We start from the raw sequence: 23,075 nt of genomic DNA on the forward strand, positions 1-23,075 counted from the left end.
CAAAAGCCATTTCCCCTTCTCCGGAGCACTTCTGACTCATGCCAATGATGCGGCAACAGAAGGAGGGGGAGAAGGAAAATCACTCCTGGCTCCCCCTTCTGCTGACACATCATTGGTACAAGCCAGAAGAGCTCCGGAGAAGGGCAGTGATTTATATCCCTAGACATTATTGAGCTGGATTGGCCAATGATCTGACTTACGACCTTATCACACGAGGGATCCCCCATGCCATTTTGCTAGCAAGTGTGATGAAATGGCAGGTGCATGGGGTGGCAACGTTTTCCCTATCACAAGGGGAGAGCATTGTCCAAACTGGGCAGAAGCGTGCTGGCTCCATTGGAGCCAGCACAGCACGGAAAGGCTCCTGTGTTTGGGATAGAGGCAGGACTCTGCCGGAAGTTACACAACGTCATGTGATGGCAGACATGGGGCTTTGTTCCCAAAGAAGGCTTAAAGCATCTTACCAGGATTCTTATTTTGGTAAGTGCCATGAAGTCCTTAGTATAAGGCAGCTTCTTGTGTCTCCCAAATTCAGCATTTTAAAGGGCTGCTGCTGAATTGCCTTCAGGATCCTAGTATGAATAGCTGGAAATACTAAAGAGTTGCAAGTTTTCTGCCCTTGAATCTTCTTTTAGATCAAGAACCAAATATAGAATGCTTGCAAGTTCAGATCCAACATTTGTCAAAAGTAGAATACCTTGAGGGGCTATCTTTCTAAAATAATTGCTGATCAGTGCGAATAGCCAAGGCTGTCAGGAGCTCTGAGATTGCTATTAATATCCAATGGATTGCTTGTAAATGTACAAATTAGATCGCTCCCACTGTGTTCTTCTGGCTTCCTTCAACATATTTCAGGTTCAGAATGCCAAAGCAGGAATATGCTAACTCCTCCCTTATGACTACTCATTATAAATTTATCATCTTGACACCTTGTCGGTTTTATGCACAAAATCCCCTGTACAAATTTCGTAACTCAGAGACATATTATGCCATAAAGCTGAGAGTTCTTCATTTCATTTGAGAGCTTTAAAGAATGGTTTCCCTGTGCAGTGCTGGACTGTCACTCAAGTAAATTATGGCATTTCAAAAATATGTGAAATTGAAAGAAATTGTATGAATTTTGCCAATATTTGTGTTTCTAATGGAAGGAGTAGAGGGGGACATATCTAACACAGCAAATACCAATATTTTTGTGTGGGGGAACTGTATTTGCACTTAATCATATGATCTATATATTATTGGGGAGTACAGATACTTAATTACAAGCCAAATGGAGGAACACAAATCCTTGTGACACTAGCATATATAAGGAAATATGAATTAGAAACAACCTCAGAATCTGCATATAATTAGTTGTAAATTCACTCCGGCAGCATAAATGTTAATCATCCACATGCTATACTGCTAAAAGTGCTTGATCTGACTTGTGAAAAAAACATGATTAACATAGTGAATGTTTTCTCCCAGGTTTTAAATAAAAGCATAATGCAGTGATATTTTTCCAGTATACCTCTGATAGGGGCTGCATACTTACTCGAACTTCTGCTATATGCTGCCTAATAAAATTTTGAGTCTTTTCTATGGCAAGAGGTAGACAAATGAGCTATTACTATCCTTGAGTTCCCAGAGATGGGAGCCCATTATCTTGGTCTAGCAAATACAACTGGCATGGCTAGATGTCATGTAAGACTTGCAGACTTATCAATCACTCACCAAGCCAGCAGTCTCAATCTTGGGACACAGTCGAACTACAGACCCCATATCTCAAAACATTTGGTCAAATTATTCCATGTTGCATCCCTCCACTAAAAAAAACAGTTAACTAAAGCTTTGCATTTTGCATAGTTTTGCAAATATAACTAATTATGATTTTATCAGCATGTGGATTTTTGTTCTCTTCTTCTGATCGAATTTATGTAGAAATGCTATATGATACAGGAGCATGGAATAGGGCCTTTTCTACTGTGATACCTCATTTATGGCATGCTCTCCCCTTGGATGCCCAGTTGATACCAACGCTTTAGAGACAAAGCTAAATTGTGGATTAAATTAAATTTAATTCTTGAAAAGTTTAAGCCTGACTTGCTCTTGGACCCAATTATTTTTAAACAGTCTCTGCTTTCTGTAGGGCTGTTCTCCAGCCCTACAGAAATGAGCTAATTCTCCCCACCAGAAGTCACTGTTCAGCTTTCAATCCATATGTAGAAATATATTATGGTATGGCTATTAATACAGAAACTTCTCCAGCCAAATGTTTTGGACACACGTTAAGTGGCATTGCAATGGTCATCTTCAGAATAAAATGAGCAAAGGCATATCACAGGCATTTTAACCCAGGCAACATAAAAAGCTGACCTGGTTAAATGGGTTTCCTTTCAACTTTGGTGTTTTCAGGTGTGACTATCTGGCAACTGTAGCTCCAAATCATCCATAATGTATGAGGTATATCCCTCGTGACCACCTCAGTGAGCAGTAATTTGAACAGAATAAATAAATCATGTGTGTTTATTCTGCAGGCCCTTTCCTAGAATATATGCAGCCCTGAGCCTTTGCACCTTTAATTAAACCCAGGATAAAAGGTCAGCAAGGTAATGACATAAAAACCAAAGATTTGCTAGACAAAATTTCCCTGTAGATAGAAGTCTGTAGAACTTCACTGCCTGCCAACTTTTAACATGCTCATACCATACAGCACATATACAGTATGTTTACTGGATCATTAAACTGATAGCCACTCTCATGTTGGCGTTTATGAGTGTCCAAGTTCCCCTAGGGAAGCAAGTGGACATTTTGTCTGTTGTTCATAGCTGTATTATTGTCAAGATTATGGAAGTGTTGTACATTTGGTACCATTGTTCATGGACGAACATTGTGCATGTTTGCACATCACATTGTGTATTGCATATGTAGATTATGCACATTGCATATATAGATGCACGTTTGCATTGGGCTACACATTCATTTGCACAATGCCTCAATCCAGGAATGAAGTGGCATTCTGCAACCATTACACGTGACTGTAAAGCTATGCTGCATTTCCTTGTTTTTTTTAATCATTAAAATTTTTATTGTATGGCATTTTTTCCTATTTTTTTGTTTCCACATTATAACATCTTGCTTACACTTGGTTTTCATTGGTGCTCATACTTACACACACTTCATTTTCATGTAACATTTCTTTTGTCTGTGTTGTGCCCCAGTCTTGGGACACCTTTTCACCAAGACACCATGTAGGGATGAGAGAATCCATTAAGTAAAGTTTATTATGAAAAATATAACAGATAATAAAAAGCACAATAAAATAACAATAAAAAATCCAAAAGACCAATCCAGAAACTTTAAAGTTGCTGAGTATAGGTGACAATCAGTTTCATGAATCACACCACAGGAAATCAAAAACCTGGAACTTCACTTTGAATCAATACAGTGAAACCAGGCAAGATCCATACCCTTGATCAAAGTTTTATCCAGAACTTGAGAACAAAACAGAATAAAGCAGACTAAAAACCATGAGGATATGAACAGGAATAACAATCCAGAAACTTGAAACTTAACCAAGTAACTATGAACCAGACCCAAAATCCAGAAACTGAACACTTGGAGCAAGGCCATAGAACTTAAGGATTTTTTTCCACTTGAAATGTGATGTTGCTCTCTTGGAGCCCACTGTCCATGGAGCCCACTTAAAAGTCTCAATTCCCTCTCTTGACATCACTCCTTGTACACCTGGTTCTTCGCTGCTTATTTTGAAGCTGTTGGGAAAAGTGAGTCTGTCTCTCTTTCACACTCTCTTGGCTCAGCTGCAGCCACTCTGGCCTAGGGAAAAATGCACACTCCCCCACATTTTTCTCAGGAGCTGGCAGATTCTCATGGGAACAGATTTCACTTTCTTTAACATCCTGAGAACTCCCAGGATCACTAACAATCTCTCCATGCCACTTCCATTTCCCCAAACCCCCTCCAGAGATCCCACAAAATCCCCTTCCTCATCCTCTGTAGCATCAGTTTCTTTACAAACCACAACACTCTGCACCTTCTCTTTCTATACAGCCTCTTCTTCGATGACATTTTAAATTTTTTATTGTTAACCCCTATCACTCTTCCCTCTGACCACATATTTACCCTATATCTTTATCTTTAATCATGGTCACAATTTCCTTAATTTCTGTACAACATTTACATTGCCTTCACATCTTTCTATCAATTCTATATATGTCTTCCAGCTATTTTTAATTTCTTCTGTTTTATCCTCCTGTGTATCTTCTCAAACTACATATGCTATGATTTTGGATTGGGCCTGATCATAAATGCAGTTATTGCAATTTTCTATGGTCCATTTTTTTCATTTTTCCATTCCGGGCTACAGTTTGTCCTGCTAGAATCATTATTTTGAATAGTTCCTGTTCTTTTGTATTAATCTTATTATTCCCTAACATGTCAATTAACATCAGTAATACATTCACTTTGAGCAGTATTTTAATTTTTTTCCATTTTTAATATTTTTTTCCAAAACGTTTTGACTTTTGAACATTCTCACCACATAAGGGTATATCCACCTTCACTTATACCACAATGCCAACACATTGGACTTATCTGTTTTATCATATATGTACATTGGGTTGGGGTCCTATACCTTTAAAAAAAAAGTTTATTTCTAATTCTTTATATTTTTCCATTTTAATTTTTGAGCCCCTTCATTAAGCTCTCTATTGTTTGACTTGTCCTTGTTTCTGCTATTTAGTTTGTGTTGTTTTTCTCATATATTCACTACCTTTGACCATCAGTTTGTATGTTAGTACTGCCAATCCTTGAGTTAGGATCTTGGCCAGATGTTTTACTAAAGACAGTGGCCAGGATTCTAGATCAGCTACTTAATTAAGTGAGTTAGCTAAGTGTACTTAGATATACTTATGTATACTTAACTTAGTAACTTTTCCTGGCCAAATCCCCAAAACTGATGATAGCCTAATTGATCCCTAATAAAACAGGTTGGGGGAGTTATGATAATTACAATAATGTCAAAGTGATGACAAAGTAACTAGGGACCTCATCACATTGATTTCTGGCTCTGTCTTAGAATGCTTCCAAGATGGAGTCCACAGGAGGCCTTCACATGATGCAGAGATACTTTGTGTGGGGTTTCATTCTGGAAACATCCTATGACAGAGCCCTGAGAACACAGATGGTTACCTGTGTTCTCATTAGGTAAACTGAGGGCAGCACAGGGGGAAACCAGGTGGCAATGATTTCCCCTGTGTTACGTGAAAGATGTTGATGCAGGGCACAGGACGACAGTTTCCCTTGCTGTCCCATGGATTTGCCATGCTTCCAGGAAAATTACTCCCACTGTCACCCGCATTAGTGACCTCAATGTGATGAGGTCCTAGATCTCCCAGACAAGTCACCGATATTCTTCTGTCTGCTATTGAGAGTGGATCTACACTAAATATAAATGTATAGCCTGGGAGGGTTTTTACCTGCTTCTGGTTTATTATCAGAGACTGAAAGAGGGAAGGAGTTCCTGTTCTCAGGGAGAGTGCTCTTCATAAATAAGAAGACCTACATGGCCTAATATAATTGCATAGATGGGTAATGCTACTCCTACCTTGCACAATTTCTCTGTGAGATCCCTTTAAGGTTTAAAAGAAAATCAAGCAGAGTAAAATAGGCCTAGTACTCCAGCTTATATAAGCTTGCAAGCAATTGTGTATGTGTGTACATAAAAAATAGGATGTGATGGATTACATGCTCAATAATTATCCTTGCCAATTTTCTGAAAATGCAATCCACTACAGATGGAAAACCACTACAGATGGCTTTGTATATATTTGTCCTTAACACTCTTCACTGGTAATATTCTACAAACAGTTCATAAACAGTGTGGGCAAGAGGATGGTTTATATCTATATCTATATCTATATCTATCTATACACACACACACGCACACACACACGCACACACACACACACACCTTCTGGTATTTCTTCATTATACATGATGGTATACAGTCCATCGCTTATGTACATGTCCAATACCCACTAGATGGAAATAATTACCCATGTAGTTTGGTGTGAAAAATACAAGAATATTTTTCTTTTGAAAACAGTACAGTGCCAAGTGGGCATGCATGATGAAACAAAAACAACTCCTATTTTATAAATGTCACAACAAAGTCACTTAAAGACAGAACTGAGTCAAAGACATCAAGAGAATGAGTTTTACCACATTTGTGACATCTGCTGTATCTCCCCACTATCCAGCAAGGCAATGGGATGAGAGTAGTTCTAGGCACTGGGAAAAATGAAAAAATGGTGGCCAGGATATCAATACTGTTAGAATTGCTGGTACTTTATTTATTACTGAAAAACCTCAAGAACAAAACCCTTATAAAAAATTTAAAATGCTGCTGATACTGCTAAAGGTAAGCTTCACTGTTACAATACTTAAGAAAAATGCCCCCCCCCCCCCGCTATTTCACAAAGAAATTGTTAGTTTCAAGAGACCATTTGTACACAGGTCTATCACAATCACCACCACCATCATCAATTTATACAATGCTAGTACTCTTCCTCTAAGGACATCAGTGTCATTTGGTAGAGGAGTGCCTTTCATCAGCTTTCATCAGATGAACTGATGGAACTGTGCCTCCAACCATGTGCCTTCAATTTGCCTATCAACTCATGACAATTACACAAATTTCATTTAAAACAAATTCAAAGATTTTGGACTTACTTAATCTACACTAAATGTGTTCCATTTTCATTTCAGGAGCTCTCCAGTTAGCCAAATAAAGATAGATTTCCCTTAAAATATATAATATAATCACAGTTTTCTACTCCCTCTCCCATAATTTCAAAACCTAGGGTCATCCTTTGTAACTGAATAGTAGAATGGCCATGATAGGTAAAAGGAAGTTGTTTTTAAACAGTTGTTAAATTATGGGATTCACTTCCACGAGGGCAGCAATCACCATCATCTTCTAGTCTAGATGGTTTTAGAGGGGTTATTTCATAACTGGAGTCATTCCAGACCATTTTAGAGAAAAAAAAACTGGCCAGTGCTCAAACAGGATTAAGCAGACTTCAAAACAAGTCTGTAAAGTGCCATTTTTTCAAAATGGTGGTGTGTGGGTGGATGGTAATAAGAAAATCTAGAAAATAAAGTAAGACTCTTTCTCTGAAACATTTATTTTTGTGACATGAAATGTGCTGTTTTGTAAGCCACCTCCAGTCCCTTTTTGGGAGATGGTGGTTGTAGTGTCTCAGAGACCCCCGAGTCATGACCCCGTCGCCATTATGGATCAGATCGAAGAAGAGATGGGGTTTGTGCCATTTCTGCACAAATCTGCTCCCTTCCAGATGTCCCCTGTTGACAGTTCTAGCCCACAGTTAATTAAAAAGGGCCTTGACTCACAGCCCGGTTCTCCAGAGAACGCTATGTTTGATTGCAGATTGTTTTGGGAAACATCTTGCTCGGAGAAACAGAATCTGAGGAGAAGCGCTAGATTATTTATTTATTTATTTGTTTATTTTTCAAACTTATATGTTGCCACTCCCCTAGGGCTCGGGGCGGCTCACAAGAACTGGCTAAAACAACAATTTAAAAACATCTTAAAAACATCTTTAAAACATCTTTAACAAAACATCTTAAAAACATCCTAAAAGCACCTTTTAAAACATCAATAACAGAACTCAAAAGCCTGCCGGAACAGATGCGTCTTACATGCCCTGCGGAAGGCCGACAAGTCCCGCAAGGCACGAACTTCAGGTGGCAAGGTGTTCCAGAGAGATGGCACCACTACTGAAAAGGCTGCGTCTAGTTGCCGTTAGACGCAAGGTCTTAAAACTGGGGACCTCCAACAGGTCTTGGTCCTCAGAACGGAGGGATCTCTGGGGTTTGTAGGGAGCGAGGCGGTCCCTCAGGTACATCGGCCCTAGACCATGCAAGGCCTTAAAGGTAAGTACCATCACTTTGAAAGTGATCCGGTGCTCAATTGGTAACCAGTGCAGCTGCCGTAAGATTGGTGTTATGTGGCATCTCATTGGGACTCCCGCAAGGAGCCGGGCCGCTGCATTTTGCACCAATTTGAGCTTCCGGATCACCGAGACAGGTAGGCCAGTGTAAAGGGCATTACAGTAGTCCAGTCTCGAGATGACCGTAGCCTGGATCACTGTAGCCAGGTTGTCCCTAGACAGATAGGGGGCTAGCCGTCTAGCCTGCCGAAGATGAAAAAAGGCGGTTTTGCTAACGGTGGAGACCTGGGCCTCCATCCTCAGTGAAGGGTCCAAGAGGACTCCCAGACTCTTTACTAGTGAAGACGGGCGTAGCGCTTCGCCATCCAGGGTTGGCAACTGGATATCCCCACTACCCGGTCAGCCCAGCCATAGGATCTTTGTCTTTGCTGGATTCACCCTCAACCTACTGGAACGCAACCATCCAATAATGGCCTCGAGGCACTGATGAAAATTGTCAGGTACAGAATCCAGTTGGCCTTCCATCTTTAACACAAGCTGAGTGTCGTCAGCATATTGATAACACTCGAGCCCGAAATCTCAGACCAGCTGAGCAAGTGGTCGCATATAGATGTTAAACAACAGAGGGGAGAGAATGGCCCCCTGAGGCACCCCACAAAGTAGAGGGGACCTCTCAGAGACCAGGCCTCCCCTCTCCACTCGCTGTCCACGGTTGTGAAGAAAGGAGGCCAGCCAATTTAAAGCTGTCCCCCTGACTCCAGCAACGGCAAGGCGGTGGGTCAAAAGATTATAATCGACTGTGTCAAATGCTGCAGTGAGGTCCAATAACACGAGCAGCACTGACCCGCCCTGATCAAGCTGGCATCGAAGATGATCCGTGATGGAGACCAGCACAGTCTCTGTCCCATGCCCCACACGAAAGCCGGACTGGAAGGGATCTAATCCGGCTGTGTTGTCTAGGAACTGTTGCAACTGCTCCGCTACTGCCCTTTCAATCACTTTGCCCAGGAACGAGAGGTTCGAAACTGGGCGATAGCTGGAGGGAACCGAACGATCTAAATCTGGTTTCTTCAGCAGGGGAGAGACCACCGCCTCTTTTAAACCCTCTGGAAAGACTCCTTGCTCAAAGGAGCTGTTTATTATTAGATTAGCGGAGAGAGCAAGCGTTAATTAAGCCGGTTCCCTTGAGAGTTTCCCGGGAGGATTGCATCTGGCAAGTTGTTGACTTAGTCCACTTTCCCTTGGGAAAGAGTGTTCAGACACCTGGCTGGAGAGGAGAGCGAAATTCCATAAAAGTTCTGGACGCCCACTGACCTTTGCAGTGTTCAACGTGTCAGTTGAGGAATTCACATCGACTCTAGTTCTGCAGCGTGCTACTCTCGAGTAGACTGGCATTGCATCTCGTCTCCCTGTCGAGCCTGGACAGCGATTCAGCTTTACCACGACTAACTTTGCCTTGCCTTGCATCCTAGCCTCGGATTTGAGCCCTGGAACTCTTTGACAGATCTTGCCTTAATCCCCACTCAAACAGCCTAAAGGTTTGAGTGTGTTTCGGTTATTGGATTTAAAACTTAACTCTAATACTGGACATCTACTTTCACATTACTGGACTATATTTGACCTTTTCTGAAAGGTCTATTGCTGGACTATATACTCTGCTTATTTTTAGTTGTCTCATTTATTTCCTTAATAAAGATATTAGATTGTTTATTGGCCTCCGTGTCTGGTTTCCAGTGCTCATGCTGCCCAGAGGTGTCACAGTGGTGTTGCCCCCCTAGACTGCAGAGACACCTCAAAAACATGCTGGAGCCCCAGACTATAAGCAAAGCAAGTTTCTTATTTAAGAATATATATAAGGAATAGCAAATCAAAGTTCAAAGTCAATGAAGCAAGATTTTAGTCCATCAGGTACAAGATACTTGAGAGTCTTGAAGCAAGGGTCCATGAAAATCAAACACAAGAATAAACTTCAATAAGGTATCAAAATTAGTCCAAGGAACAGGAACAAAGCTGGAACAGATAACAAGATCTTTGACTGGAACAAGGAATCCAAACTGCAAAACTTTCAGGAACAATGACTGAATAATCCAAAATTCCCCAAGAGCAAGAACAAGGACTGGAACAAAACCCAAGATACAAGGCTACACGAACTTGTCATGAAAAATCCACAAGAAACAAGATTCTATGAGTCCATGAATAGGAACCATGCTCGATGGGCAAAGATACCACCTCTGAAAATCTCTCTCAGAAGCAGTTCCTCTAAAAGCTGAAATCAATGCCTCTTTCCATGGGAAGTTTGTTCAAAACCTTTTCTCATTAACAGCCTTTTGCTTCATCTCAAAGCCTCCCTTTCTTGTCTCTGTTGAAATATAGCGTTCTTTCTGTCAACCTCATTAGTCTTATTACAACTGAAATGCCCATCTGCTAAGGGATGGTTCGACCTTGACTCTCCAAGGGAATGCAGTTCAAGCTGCCTGCTTGAAACCATTGTATGCTTGTTCCCAGAATCCTCAGAGGCAAACTCTGGCTGTCCAGGAACAGCAGCTTCATCCATCTCTGGCTCCATGGGAATCCTAGGCCCCAACCCATGTTCATCTGATAGGTCAGGTGCAGACACAATCACAGGCTGAACAGGACCAACCTCAGGCTCACCTGACAGCTCAGGTGCAGGCTGGGATACATCAGGTGGCAGGATATAAATAAAGTTTTATTATTTTATTATTATTATTCCAGAAAAAAAATGGTTCTGTTTGCAGGAGAAGCACATAATACTTGCTCAAAAGGGAGAACTACTGAGTACAATCAGACACATATTTAAAAATACATATACGACTACAGTCTATTCTGTTTTGATGAGATTTCAGTAGGAGTTCTGGACACTGCTCTGTAGAAAAATATTGGCAAACTGAAATATATTAGAAAACAACAAAGATGGTGTGCAGCCTTATGAAAAAAAGCTGAAATATTTTACTATGTTTGGCCTGAAAAAAACATGATAAAAATGTGATGTATTAGTCATTTTTAAGCATTTGAAGAGCTGTCACATAGTTGATGGGGCAAACTGAGTTTCTATTGATTCAGAAGACATAATTAGAACCAACATGTTCAATTTATAAGGGGATTTCAATTAAACATTGGGAGGACCTTTTGGTGATACAAAACATTGACAGTAAAGAATCTGCTTCAGAAAGTGGTGAATTGTCTCACGGTGGAATTTTCAAGCAAAGGCTTGATCCCTGTTTACAAGAAATAGCAGACTTCGTATATCAGCAGGGGGTTAAAGTAGATTACCTTTGAGGTCACCTCCAACCCCATAATTCTTGCACTAACTATTCCAAGAACAGTGGTTATCTAAGGTCAGAGATAAAACTATCTTCAAATCCTGCTACCTGAGAGCTTTTAGGTGGGAAGCATTAATAAAGTGATCAACACAGAAGGTTAGCTATTGACCCCCATGCGAAGGTTCAGTGCAAATAAAGACTCTTTTAAACACAGTGTTTTTGTCCACTGGTTCTACTCCACAATGAAAAAAATAAGATGCAGAGGAAAGGCAATCTTTGACCAAGGTGTAAAAGAAATGAAACACAATAAACAGTGTCATGCAGAGGCAGAAAGCTGTCTTTCTAAAGCAGGTGTTTTAGTGCAAACCTGTTTTACTTATTGTATTCCAACATATTTTAATAGAAATGCTGGTATATATCATTTTGCCCTAGTCATGACAACTCAATAATTCTATTTTTTAAAATAAAAATATCCAAAGAAAATTCCTGCTTTGATCCAGAGGCTGAGTATATCTTCTCTAAAATGTTTGAGGCCACAATGGTTTTGGAATTTGGAATGTTTTGGATTTTATCATATTTACATATGCAAAATGAGATATCTTGGTGGTGAAATCGATTCATTTATGTTTCATATATACAATATATGCATAGACTGGCAGAAATTTTATACAAATGATTTAAAATATTTTTTTGCATGAAACAAAGACTGTATACAGCTGAGGATGTTATTACATATGTCTCCTAAAACAACATGGAAAACCCATCTCACCTAAGATGGAAGCATGCCTGCCTAGCCCCTCTTCTTACCAAACAAATACTTTTTTAATGCTCTTTGAGAAAGCTTAAAGCACATTGATCTTACCACAGCCAGTCCATGGATTCACCCTCTTCATACATACTCTTCTTTTTGTTTTAAATAAGAACTGTGCAACTTCAAAAGTTCAGAGGTTTGAAGCTGTGAAACTGCTAAATCCTTGTGTTTTCGTAGTGCCAAAGTGTTAGTCAAATGCAATGGAAAATATTTTTGTAAATATAAACACTTTGCAATTTAAATACTTTCATATTGTGTTTATTTGGCAAGTGGGAAATGTACTTTGAACTTTAAGCTTTTATAATGAGGAAAAGCATGCATGAGTGGGAAGTTTTGCAAAATGTTGTTGCCTAGCAAGGAAAGGAAACATTCAATTAATAGAGGAAATCCACATTAGAGGCTTGGTGCAGGCAAGACCCATCACAGTTCCTTTTAAAAAGAAAGTGATCTGGATGATCAGGGGAGAAAGGGTTACATTTTTTCTTTGCAGTCAAGAAGGACAGCCCACAGTGGATGTCACAACCTCTCAAATTCATGATAAAGCAGATAGAACCCACTTTTTAAAGCACTTTCAAAGCTTGTTTAGAAGCCAAAAGACGGAGAAAGATGAGAGGAAAGCCTTTTCATTTCATACAACTTTAACACGAATTGAAGGTTGTTTGGGACAAGATCAGGATGATGTCATATAGTAGTAGTAAATGTTTTTATTCATGTCTAGGGAGCTTCCAAAATAGTATATAGACTTGTGTGATAATCTCTTGAACCATCAGAAAGAAAAAGTGTTGATACCCAAGCCATCCATGTGGACAATTCTAGATTTTGAAACATTTCCGATTTTCAGATAAAGAATGCTGAATCTATATACGGAAAAGCTTTTTGCTTCTTTGACATGTTTCTTCATTACAGATTGGCCTGTTCATGTTTGAATGTCATATGCAGAGTCATGCATTTGGGATACAAATAAAATTCATAATGATGGATCTAGCAGGCAGTATTGCCATTTTGTAGCATTTAATATGCTTTTTTATTGTTAACATTTACAATTCTACAGTCAAGCTCCTTTCCACATTATGGCAACATAAATAAAATATACCAACTCGCTGACATGCCTAAAGACACTTATAAATGAGATTAGTTATGAGAGTCCTGAGTATGTTTTTTTCCCCCTTTATATTCTCAGATTTGTAGTTCTTTCTGGTTTGAAGCAGCTCTTGTCTTGGGTGGACAGATATTGGATAATGTTTATTCTGATCTATTCTAATTTTACTCAGTAAACATTTTATGGTAGTTAACATTGGAAATCCATAACAATGCCGAATGATTTGTTTTTATAATAATACAACAACGAAGTGTTTAGGAAAAGAGCAGATTGTGGCATGAATATGTTGGATACCTAAAACAAGCAACAGGGATGTGTAGGAAAATCATTCCATTGAGAATGTTTTCAAAACGCATTTACTTAGTCTGTACCTCTTAGACTGAACACAAAAACAGAAGCCATTTGTAGATGTGTAATGTCTACATTTACAAGCTTGCAATGCACTCTGCAAAAGAAAAGAAAAACAACATATCTCAAAATATGTGTACATTTGAAAAATGAAGAACAAACAGTGGAGGCATTTAAAAATGCATACATATATGCCTTCATCAGCAAGAAGATGTGACAGTGGATGTGCCCAAAATGTTTGTGGATATATTTCTGTTTCAAAAAGTCCACACAGAATAATGATATCTTGATATGTGAAAAGAAAAGGTGAGGTATAAATTAATGGAATGAATCGTATGGAACAGATTTGTGGTGGGAAAAGAGGAAGTACAGAGAAATTTGAGAGATCTGCCCATTTCTGAAAGTGACCAAGTGAATTCTTCCTTGTGGAGCAGAATGGCTCAAGGAAAGACTAGAACGAGAGGCAGGGAGAGGGAAGTAAGAGAGAACACTGATCATGCAAGGAGATATACAGCCTTATCGCATGGGGCAGAAAGGTCTCCTATGAGGCTTGTGCCCCAGTTTACCCATGGAACCCCATGCCTCCCATCATATAACATAGGGTGATTTCCAGTGGAGTTCCATGGGTGAACTGGCACAGCAGCATGGTGGGACACTGTCACCTCCAACATGGAAGCCTTCCCGTGTTCCGTAAGGAACAACAGGGCTTTAACAGACTCAAACCACGCAATGATACAAACCACGCAATGGGATGGGGAAGCGTCAGCTGGTTGCTGGGGCACCAAGATTGCCTGCTGCTGTTCCGATTCTGCCCCGATTTGTCACAGAGGCTAGGGAGTCACAACGCTGGATCTCATACATGTGATGAGGTCCTTAATCATATAATGCTAAATGATTATACATTTAGCTTTATTTTTACTATATAAAATTTGAGTGTTAAAACACTGAAACAGAGTAAAAACAAGAGAAACCTTTCTTTTAAAAAGAAAGGGGTGGGGCTTTTTTAAATTAAGTTTTCTAAGTTTTAAGTTAAGGTCTAGCCTAGGAAATTTCTCTAATGTTCTGTTTTGAATGCAAATTTTTTACTAGTAGTGTTTTAAAACATTTTTCTAAGTTCTATCTCCAACAACACATTGAAGATGTTATCCAACCAAAATAACTTTTCCAAGCCAACCTTCCCCTCATTTCCGTTTGGCTTGGATAATTGAGACTCTACTGTATTTATTGTATTATGCCAAATTGATGGTTTTAATTGCTTATGTTTTATCTTTTGTACTGTATACCGGCATTGAATTTTGCCAGATTGTGAGCCGCCCTGAGTCCCTTCGGGTGAGAAGGGCGGCATAGAAATGATGGAAATAAATATATAAATAAATTTCTAAACTATGCTTCTAATAGGTTTTTTCCAATTAGGCAGTACCCTCATGGGCCACTAAAGCTTTTGGAGATGATGATGAAAGAAAAGGGGTACCTTAAAGCTTAAAAGTGCATTTATGCTGTAGAATAAATGCAGTTTGATACCATTTTAACTACCATGGCTCAAGGCTATGGAATCATGGGAACAATAACTTTATAAGGTTTTTAGCCTTCTCTGTCAAATAGAGCTGCTGCATCACCAGACTGCAACTCTTATGGTTCCATAGTATTGAAGCATGGCAGTTCAAGTGATGCCAAACTACATTAATTCTACAGTGTAGATGCACCTTAAAAGGACAATTCTGTCTGTGTATGTTCCCTTAGAAGCAAGGGCCTTTGAGTTTCATGGAATTTATTTTTTAAAAATATTGAGACTCTAACATATCACATTCTGTTAATGCATTTTTGGTGTAAGGATGAAATGATGAATCAAGTGTTTTTTACTGTTTGCAACTGTGTATACCGGACATGTTTTCCAGCAACTTAAGTGTTAATGGCAGGCCAGTTTGAGTGATAACCTGCCGAGCCAATAGGTTGTGACTTTCGGTCTCAGAGGTTCTATTCTACTGTGGACTGTGCTGTTATCGGCAGTGTGTGATCTTCGCTGATTGGCAAGGAGAGAGCATGTCTCCTATGAGGGATGGACTCAGTAAGTTGTAAATACTTGTATATAGAGAATAAAGTCTTAGAACCGCGTTCAGCTGATTAACGACTGTGGTGTCATTTGTTGGTGCTGCTTATCCAGATGGGCAAGCAGTCTGACTGAGGATGTATTGGTGAGAGGGTTGGATCACCAATAAATCAGGGTGGTGTGGAGCTGGTGATTTTTTAACCATACCCTGACACATTCATGGTTTCTAAGCTCAGGAGCAGGAACAACAGGAAAAAAGTTGGTAGGACAGAAGAAGAAAGATATAGAAAAATCATAATTGTAACTAAAAGAAGTAGGATAGAACAAAAAGAAGCAAGAAAAAAGAAGATGAAATGAAAAAGGAAAGTGGAGATGAATGTAGTCAGGAGATTGGACTGAGAGGAAAAGAAGGAAGAAAATGTGAGGGGCAGTGAAGCTGAAGAGGGAGATGACAAGAGAACTTTAGCAGGGCTTCAGAAAAATCAGTCTTACTTTAATAATTTAGTATAGGGCAAGGAAGATGGGCAATGATTTGGCAACATAATAAGTTAGACTAAAGCAAAAACACTACACTGCACTATATTAAGCAGCTGCTCGGGCAACAAATAGTGAGGCAGCTTAGTATTCTCTGCACTGACCACTCTTTCCTGCTGAACCTTAGTGCCTGCTATGGTTTGTTAAGCTTTGAGAAAAGGAGAAGAGAGTGTTGGTTGGGCAAAATCCCTAGAAAGTTTACAGCAACAACTTTGAAGCATCCTGCCACACTAAAGAACTGATCAGCAGGAAACAGAAAAAAATCCTTCTTTTTCAAGACAAAGTCTTCCCTGATTTTCCTCCTTTCCCCCTAAAGCAAAGCATTGAGTGGCCAGGCTTTGGTATTAGGAATACTGAAGTATAAGGTACCCAAATATGGAATGCTGAAGCTGATTTTCCAACACCCCAAAAAGGCCATCTTATTATTTGACATTGGCTGATCTGCAGGAATGCCAAACCCATTTTCATTGAGGGCCACATCAATCTTGGTTGCCTTCAAAGGACCATTTGTAATTGTAAGACTGTATAAATGTAACTTTGTTGTCTTGACCTTGAAAGCTTAATACATGGTGCCTTATAAAATCAAGTAATAATCATAAAAGATAATCCACTGATTAGCAAGATTGGTTCAAATTCATGTATCCCATTATCCCCAGACCTTCTGAAAGGAAGAACAAAGTGTGGGGAACCACCTTTCTTCAAAATCTCCTTCCTAATTTCTGCCACCAATTGAGGACCATTGTATTCCAGCTAGGCTAGAACAGGAATGGACCAGACATGGTCACGCCTTTTAAAAAGCACTAACCCCCAGCCCAGCTCCAGCCCAGGCCTGAGGGTGAGAAGAGACAGGCCTCCACCTGCCTACAAAGCAGATCTTACATATGGAAAGAGGTGGTCTGTTATATAAACTGACTCCAAATTAGGGCTTTATAAGACAGTACAAGAACTAGGGAGACTGGGGTTCATTTTTAATGAGTCAGATCTCTCTCTTTTACCCTGTTTATATTTCATCCCATTAGTGGTGTTTTTACAATTACATTTATGGTTGGATAGATAACTGCTCGGTTCTTCCTACTAAAACAGGGAATAATTTTCTTTTAGTACATCACTGTAGGACTGATGTGCTAAAATCTCAATTACTGTATGGTTGTGTTACAGTACAAAAATCTTTGAGGAAGGAATTTGCATATGTTGTCTAATGCTGTTATGTTTGATTTTAAAACCTCAGGCCATTTTTGCTCCCATCATCAAAAGCAGTGAGGTGGAATACTGTGGTTTCTGGTAAATTGTTTGTTCATGATTTAGGGTTGAATAATTTCAGGGAGAAAAAAAAACGCCTTAAGTGAAAAATGTATTTTGTACACATTTGTAAGTGTTATTGAAATTATAAATTGAATTGATGGCATTTAAATATAAATTGCTCAGATTGCTCATAACTAGAATCATGCTGCAAATTGAGTTGCAGTCCAACAATCTCTGGAGAGCCACATGATTCTCACTCCTAATTTAGCCCACACTGCACATTTTATCATTTCTTTCTATTTTATTTACAAGTAAGTATGGTAGTCTTTTCCCTACGTATGACACCCGTGGGAGAAATTTCTTTGGACTACAAGCCCCATAATCTTCTCATTAGCATAAAGTCTAGGGACTTAGAATCATAGAATAGTAGAGTTGGAAGAGACCTCATGGGCCATCGGCCAACCCCCTGCCAAGAAGCAGGAAATCGCATTCAAAGCACCCCCGACAGATGGCCATCCAGCCTCTGCTTAAAAGCCTCCAAAGAAGGAGCCTCTACCACAGTCCGGGGCAGAGAGTTCCACTGCTGAACAGCCCTCACAGTGAGGAAGTTCTTCCTGATGTTCAGGTGGAATCTCCTTTCCTGTAGTTTGAAGCCATTGTTTCGCGTCCTGGTCTGCAGGGCAGCAGAAAACAAGCTTGCTCCCTTCTCCCTATGACTTCCCCTCAAATTATCACACAAATTAGGAAAACTGGCCTACTAGCAGGATCATCACCTTTCATGACGGTCCCTACTATACAACATTGTACAATACTCGTTATTGGTCCCCCATTGCCCCATGCCAAAGTAAGGAAAGGGAGAGAGAAAATGGGAAGGGGCAGGGAAGCTAAAGATTGAGAAAACAAGAGAATTTTAGCTGTAATTAAAAATAAACTCAGTCTTGCTTCAATAATGTAGTGTAGGGCAAGGAAGATGGGCAGAAATTTGGCAAAGTAATAATATGTTAGATAAAATCAGGGGCAGCACACTGCACTATGTTTAGCAACTGCTGGGGCAATACATACCAAGGCATTTTTGTATTCCCTGCACTGTCCACACTTTTCTGATGAACATTCATGTGTGCTGAAGTTTGATAAGCTTTGAGAAAAGGAGTAGGAGAGGGCATTGGCCAGGGAGAACACCTAGAGGAATCCCATCAATAGCGTTCTGGGACTTACCTTGTGTGATGAGGTCCTCTGGCTTTTGTGGCGGCATCCACTCTTCTCCTTGAGGATTTATGTTAGTGTTGTTGTTATGTAGGCAAGCACTTCACAATTGCAAAGTATATTAAAAAGAAAAAAATGCTGCACATGCATATATGTGGGAAAAATATGCAATGCCAATAGCTGTGCAATATTATTCATCATGATAATGGTAAATTGTCCCTATCCTGCATTGCAGGAATTCTGCGGGATTGTGGCAAGTATTTGATAATGCCTTAAAAGGCTGTAGTTCAAACAGTTGCTTTTTGCAAGCCCAGATAGGGTGTCAACCACCCTATCTATATGCATTATTTATTTCGCATGTGTAATCTGACTTTCATATTACACTGTTGTAGGGTTATGATTCTATCTTAATTGACATGGCTGGATCCTGTGAAATCCTGGAATTTGAATGGTAGGGAGAGATATTTACAATTCTCTTCTATCGTCTTACCAAATTGCAAATCTCTGGATTCCATAGGATAATGCCATGGCTGTTACAGTAGAATTGTTTGTGCTGTAATTGTATAGGTTGAAAGGTCTGTCAAATATTGAAATTGTGCTTCTGGGGCAGGGGGATGAGTGAGAAGTGTTCTATTAGTGTGCTGAAAGAACAATTGCCAAATCCAATGTACATTTTGCTCAGAAAGGTAGGAAAAAAACACAGCTAGGTTTTTAGGAAATTCCAACATGAACAACAGTTAGGAATTCAGCCATTGAGGCTCCCCACATATGGGATGAACTCTTAACACACACACCTGCATCACTGCATATGCAACATGCAGGATCATTGTATTTCATATCTTAAAAAAAAAAACTAGACCAGAAAATTTACTCTCCACAGTGGTCAGTGTAAACAAGTATTATTCTATCAGCCCTGAAGTGCATTAGTGTGCATTTAAATGAGATGTTTATTTTTTCCTATGAATGTAATTGGGTCACACTGTTAATGTCAGACAGGCAGTCATTAGAATTCCAGACTGGTACAATTGCTCCAGCTCATCCTATTTCTCATTCCTCTAATCAATGCCCCTCCTGTCAAACAGTCATTAGCAACTTTTACAAATAAATAGGGCTACACTACAGTGACAGAACACTGCAGCTCTGCTTGGCAAAAGCGGTGATTATCAACCCTCAGGTCACCAGGCTGCTGGGGTTGGCTGTTTGAGAAAATTGTCACAATAAAGCATTGTGGGCAGGGCGGGATGAATGTAATGGATTTTCATAGTGACTTCTGCCTTTCTAGGGACTGGGTTGTGAGCATATGATTTTGAATTACAAGCTGGTATCGACCAAAGCCAAACAAAGACAATGTTTGATTGGAGGCAAATTATTATTGATTTATTACATTTCTTTTGTCAGGTATTTTCCCCACTGTTACACGGTTTTTTATCAGAGGAACCTGATGAAGTAAAACAGGAATCAGGCCGATGTGGCCTTCAGAAATAGAAAGAATATGTCAGGGGGTTCGACTGGATGGCCCATGTGGTCTCTTCCAATTCTATGATTTTATGATTTTATGGAAACATTATAGAAATTGTTGTAAAATGTGTTTCTCAAGTTTCAGGACACCCTTAAGAGACAAATTTCTAACCGAAGAGAATGATCACATTTTGGAATTTATTCTACTGAAATTTTCCATGTGCTATTTTTACACAGAAAACAGCATTTGCTGTGGAAACTGTTGATTTCTGTGCAAAACCACAACATGCCAATTTTGTACAGAATATATCTGTTGGATTTTCGGCACAGAAAATAATATTTCTGTATCTTGGCAAACCGCTTCTGAACAAATTTTGCCACCCCCCCCCCCCCCCCCGTGATAGGTTCACCTTATAGGTTAGAAATGACTTGAAAACATACAACACAATGGCATGGGTACTTTTATTCTCTGTGGAAAAAATTCCAATTTCTGTGGGAAAAAATCGTTGTCTGTAATTCTCTAGAATAAGCCCCAAATTGTATATTTCTTGCTGTAACAAGAAATTGGTTAAGAACTGCATCCCTGGGGATCTTTCAGGAACTGGTGGACTGCAGTGCTCAGCAGCCCTGCACAGTCAATTATGAGGGATGATGGAAGGTGCAGTTCATAGCTTCCAAAGACTCACAACCCTATGTTACTTAGGTAGAGCATTAGCCATTCACACTTACAGATAAAATGTTGGATACTGGAGACTATGATTATTCTAGGGATAAGAAAATAAGGATGGAGTCCTATATAGCAGTAGTACAACTCATACAAAAAGCTAAAATGAATGTAAAAGGTGAAATAACATAGGTGCTGAATTGATGTTAAAGAAGGCCACAGGGAAGCTGCTCTGAAGATATTACTCCAGAATGCCATCATGTAAATTTCATTTTATTGGGTTTTTTTTAAAAAAAGTTTATAATGGATACATAATAAGGAATTCATAAATAGTACATTAATTAAGTATTCATCAACTAATTGATCTCTTAGCTACAAAGTTTGATAAATGTGATCTCCTGAAAGAAAGATATCTCAGGATACATTTCTCTGTTATCATCTGTACAATTTTTCAAGATAACTGCCCAGATAGATTAAAGTTAGTCATGGACATCTCCTGCTGACTCTGAGAACAAAAGTAGTTCCACACAAACAGTATGCATATAGAGAGGATGAACAAGCCAGAGGGTTGGTAACCAGTGTCAAGGCAGAAAGAACACATTATCTATTTTCACCTGACACAAAGAAAAAATTGAGCTGATCTGAATAAGTATTTCTGCCAAAGAAAATATTTTTCTAATTCCTTGACATCCAATGCATTCTTAATAAAGGGGGGATGCATCTGATCTCAACTTATTTGTGTTTCATACATAAAGAAATGTGTGAATGTTAATAAGTTGCTGTCCATCAAATCAAAAGAAACTGTATCTTGCATTTGCACCACTTAAATTCAGTAGTTATAGTCATTTCAAAAATGAAAAGGACTAAATGTATGTGTATGTATGTATGTAATTATTATTATTATTATTATTATTATTATTATTATTATTATTATTATTATTATTATTATGTTTATTTACACCCCAATTTTCTCTCCACAATGAGACTCATAAAAGGTAAAGGTAAAGGTTTCCCCTGACGTTAAATCCAGTCATGTCTGACTCTGGGGGTTGGTGCTCATCTCCATTTCTAAGCCGAAGAGCCAGCGTTGTCCGTAGACACCTCCAAGGTCATGTGGCCGGCATGACTGCATGGAGCGCTGTTACCTTCCCGCTGGAGCAGTACCTATTGATCTACTCACATTGGCATGTTTTCGAACTGCTAGGTTGGCAAGAGCTGGAGCTAACAGCGGGCGCTCAAGCCGCTCCTGGGATTTGAACCTGGGACCTTTCGGTCTGCAAGTTCAGCAGCTCAGCGCTTTAACGCACTTCCCCACCGGGGCTCCTAGGAGACTCATAGCAGCTTGTAAATATGTAAATATAGGTGTTTAACTTGATGAGCCTGTCAGGAAAAAGTAAGTTGTAACCATTAACATGGTTGAATAGAGAGCCAATAGGAAGTATATTATAACCCTTGAATTCTCAAAAAAACCCAGTGGGTACATGAAACTGTGCATAATATCAAACCTTTTAGCATCCCATTTTGACTATACTTGGGAAGAAAGTATACCATAGAATAACACTTGAGGCCCTATAGTGGCCCACAGACACTTCTGGGTGGTATTTTTTTCTGGATTGTAGGCTTAGCTGATGAGAATGGTAAACCTTCTCTGAATAAATGTTGCCACAGTAGGACTGCCATAAGGTGCAGCTGACTTGAAGGCACATTTAAAGGCAGACTTGCAAAGCATAGCAGACAAACATATTAAATTATTGTGTGGAATTTTATAAAAAATAAACTGAAAATAAAATTCTCCCTCACTCTTGTTAGCTGCAGAGAGTATCTGAAGTGTCTTTGTATATATGGTCAAGCTCTAGAACTTGGCAAAAGCCAGTGGACTGGTAGCATAGCTTTTGTTGATTTTTTTTTGAAAAATGTAATAATAAATAATTCATTTTTCATCAGCAACAGAAATTCTCTTTATTTAATGTTTACCCGTCAGACGTCAAGCTTGCTGCTGGTCTGAGGCTCCCGGTTTCCCTGTTCTGTTCAAGCATTGCCGACGGCAATGGCTCCCTATAAGAACTTGAAACTGACAGGCATTTTTGCTCTCTGCTGTTCAGTTGTTGGGTATACCATTCCTATGTGGAATTGGCGTTCTCCAGTTTTTGTAAGAGGTGTTCCAAAAATAAGAGAGCAGAAGCATGAATAGCTTTGTGAACTTAATTTCCAGTCAAAGAAATTTTATCTCTGAAAATGAAGACAGATCTTTTGAAATTCATCTCCTACCTTCGGGGCAAGGGAGAGCAGGGAGGGAGGTATTGGTGTTGAGCAAAGAATATCAATAACAAGAAACAGCACTATAAAAGAAAATGGAGCTCTGTTTATTTCTTTACAAATCTGGCAAGTTTTTCCAGCACTCAAGGTGATCTGTGG

This window comes from Anolis carolinensis, chromosome 3, assembly GCF_035594765.1.
Source record: "Anolis carolinensis isolate JA03-04 chromosome 3, rAnoCar3.1.pri, whole genome shotgun sequence".
In the NCBI taxonomy this organism is placed as follows: domain Eukaryota; kingdom Metazoa; phylum Chordata; class Lepidosauria; order Squamata; family Dactyloidae; genus Anolis; species Anolis carolinensis.